The 3729-nt window shown below is 33.9% G+C and overlaps 1 protein-coding gene across 1 annotated transcript in view; it reads right to left on the reverse strand.

The window, feature by feature from the left end:
- LOC127450113 (N-alpha-acetyltransferase 60) overlaps positions 1-3729 on the reverse strand; it is a 436968-nt gene that overhangs the window by 326674 nt on the left and 106565 nt on the right. The gene's annotated exons all lie outside the window — the stretch shown is intronic.

Raw genomic sequence — 3729 nt, forward strand, 5'->3', positions numbered from 1 at the left:
AATAGCCAGTCCTGTACTGATTACTTGCAGTAATCCAGGGAGGAAAAAAACAGTTGTAAGAACTTGATGGTCAGATTTGTATATATTATATATTTACACACTTCCGTTCAAAAGTTTAGGGTCACTTACTCATTCTTTATTTATTTATTTATTTATTTATTCACATTTTAGAATAATAGTAAAGTCATCACAACTATGGAATAATAGAAATGGAAATATGAGAATTATGTTGTGACTAACAAAATCCAAAATAAATAAAAAACTATGTTATATTTTAGCATCTTCAAAGTGGCCACACTTTGCCTAGATTTTGCAGATCTTGCAGATCAGCAGTTACAGAAATACTCAAACCAGCCCATCTGGCACCAGCAATCATGCCACGGTCCATCTCACTAAGATCAATTTTTTTCCCCATTCTGATGGTTGATGTGAACATTAACTGAAGCTTTCGACCCGTATCTGCATGATTTTATGTACTGCACTACTGCCACACAATTGGCTGATTAGATAATTGAATGAATGATTGTTGGTGCCAGACGAGCTGGTTTGAGTATTTTTTTAACTGCTGATCTCCTGGGATTTTCTCACACAACGGTCTCTAGAATTTACTCCGAATGGTGCCAAAAACAAAAAACATCCAGTGAGCAGCAGTTCTGTGGATGGAAATGCCTTGTTGATAAGAGAGGGAAACAGAGAATGGCCAGACTGGTTTGAACTGACAAAGTCTATGGTAACTCATATAACCCTCTGTACAATTGTGGTGAGAAGAATAACATCTCATTATGGTATTCTGAGATGCGGGTTGGTGCTGTTTTGGTGGTAGGAGGGGGACCTTCAATATTAGGCATGTGGTTTTAATGTTGTGGCTGATCAGTGTATATATATAAACATATCTATACACCTATGTCTACATGCAGAATTTAAACATTTTATCTACATATATAATAAAATATGCAAACACAAACATACAAACTAGCTTACCTTAAAGGGATAGTTCACCCACAAATGAAAATTCTCTCATCATTTACTCACCCTCATACCACTCAAGATGCATATATGACTTTCTTTCTTCTACAGAACACAAACAAAGATTTTTAGAATAATATCTCAGCTCTGGCGGTCCTCACAATGCAAGTGAATGGTGGCCAGAACTCTGAAGGTCCAAAGATCACATAAAGCCATCATAAAAGTAATCAATTAGACTCCAGTGGTTTAATCAACGTCTTCTGAAGCGATCCAATCAGTTTTGGGTGAGAACTGAGCAAAATGTAATTCCTTTTTTTTTACTATAAATCTTGACAGCAGTCTCCTTGGCATTCGTGATTTCAAGCTCGAATACACTTCATATAGCGCCATCTAGTGCTCTGCACATGTCAGGCACTAGGAAGTGTAATCGAGCTTGAAATCATGAACGTGCCAAGAGACTGTAATGGCAATATGTGCAGTGAAAAATTAGTTATATTTTGGTTTGTTCACACCCAAAATCAATTGGATCGCTTCAGAAGACATTGATTAAACCACGAGTCATATGGATTATTTTTATGATGCCTTTATGTGATGTTTGGACCTTCAGGGTTCTGGCCACCAATCACTTGCATTGTGAGGACCAATAGAGCTGAGATATTCTTCTAAAAAATCTTAATTTGTGTTCTGCTGAAGAAAGTCATACACATCTGGGATGGCAAGAGGGTGAGTAAATAATGAGAGAATTTTAATTTTTGGGTGAACTATTCCTTTAAATATACCAAACACTCTTCTTGCACATTTATATACATTGCTTGGAAAGAATAGTTAATCTGTTAAATGTTTAAATAGAACACATAATATATACATTTAAGAAAAAGCATCAAGAATATACTGTATGTTTTTGCCTTTTTGATTATTTAATAGGCTTTCTGATTTCAGTTTCAGATTGAGAGTCTTTGCAATGTAACTACAATCACATTAACAAAATATTGGCAAATAAGCCCAAACATTGTATTTTCTGTGAGATTCTTAATCTGCCTTTTCCTAAATATATTCTCACAATCTCTTAAAAAGTATGTAAAGAAAATTTGAGTGAACATTGAGCATGCAATAAAACTAAGGTTTTCCTTAAGAAATAGACTGAAATATGTATCAACAAGATTGTGCATCCCTCATTTTACTAAATATTTAAGACACAAATCATTAATGAAAATGATTTTAAGAATTGGGTTACATTTGCTGAGTGGAGCTCATCTAAAACAAAAACAAGATCAAGGACTATGAGGATGATACGAGAATGATATGACATACTGTATAGATCTTACTTAGTATCAGCCTTTGTGAATCTGATAAGTTTGTTGCTGCTCCAAAAGGATTCATAAATGGCCTGAACTGGTTATGAACTGTAAGAGAAAATAACTTCATACATCCACATGAATATCTCATGCACCAAAAACAATAAATGCAAAGTGCATGGCATATAAACAACATGTAAAGTGACTCACAGTTACAAGTCCTCCAGAGTCCAGAATGTGAGCTCAGAGAAACAGATGAACTGTTTTCCCTCTTAGAAGTGTCAGTGATGTCAATGACATTCCTTTAAATATACCAAACACTCTTCTGGCACATTTATATACATTGAGGACTAAAATCTTTATTACATTTAAAGCCTTTTCTAAATTTAGAACCTTTATTACATTTAGGACCAAACTGTTACATTTAGAGCCTTTATTTGTGCCCTCATGTACCCCGTTCCTATATGATTTTTTGACAAAGCTTGTTTGCAATTACTTTTCCATTAATCGATAAATAATAAAAGCCAAATATATTATATAATAATATATTATTATTATTATTATTAAGTAGTATAGCGCCTACTAACTAAACTATTAATAATAATAATAATAATAATAATAATAATAATAATAATAATAATAATAATAATACAAATTGACACATGGACCCATAACCTGTAACTCGTTTTGTATTCATATCACATAATGAAAAACGAGAGCGCACTGCTGTGGAACTGATAACATAGCGACGTTATACACGGTCCGCTTTAAATGTTACACTGATGTAAAGTCTCGAAAGCTTCAGAAACTTTTATCTACGGTACCTCGTTGTTTCGCTCATATATATATATATATATATATATATATATATATATATATATATATATATATATATATATATATATATATATATATATATATATATAAGACGCCCTTTTATGTTGTCTACTTAGGCTCACTATGTTTTAAGAGGCGTAGAAACAATTACCTTTATATATTTATGTTATGCAATCTATTCTCTACTTGCATCAAATGGAATATGCTCTCTGTTTGTCGGCCTAGTTAGCCAGGAACGCTTATGAAACATGATCAGAAAGAGAATGTCATTCTCAGTACAGTCCCTACATGTTAGAGAGAGAATATGACAATGTTGTCATGCCCACATTGTTGTTTCTCCTAAGACAAGCATACAGTGGCTCACAATTGAGCCACTGATCAATACCAAAACAACAACAGCTCTGCCAAGGTCTCATTTATAAAGTCTCAGTTGGTCTAAATCTTTCCTCCAAGTATTTCTCTCCAGAATATTCATTTCCTTCCATTTTTTATCATTGTGGAATGGCAGGTTTTTCCTAAACTCTCCTCATGCATGTAGACTTTCACGTTGCATGTGGCATATGGTGAGGTTAAGTGAAATTATCTGTTCCCCAGAGCTGCGTCATTGATAGAGTGCCATGCAGGGATGGTC

The sequence above is a fragment of the Myxocyprinus asiaticus genome, chromosome 13, assembly GCF_019703515.2.
Source record: "Myxocyprinus asiaticus isolate MX2 ecotype Aquarium Trade chromosome 13, UBuf_Myxa_2, whole genome shotgun sequence".
In the NCBI taxonomy this organism is placed as follows: Eukaryota; Metazoa; Chordata; class Actinopteri; order Cypriniformes; family Catostomidae; genus Myxocyprinus; species Myxocyprinus asiaticus.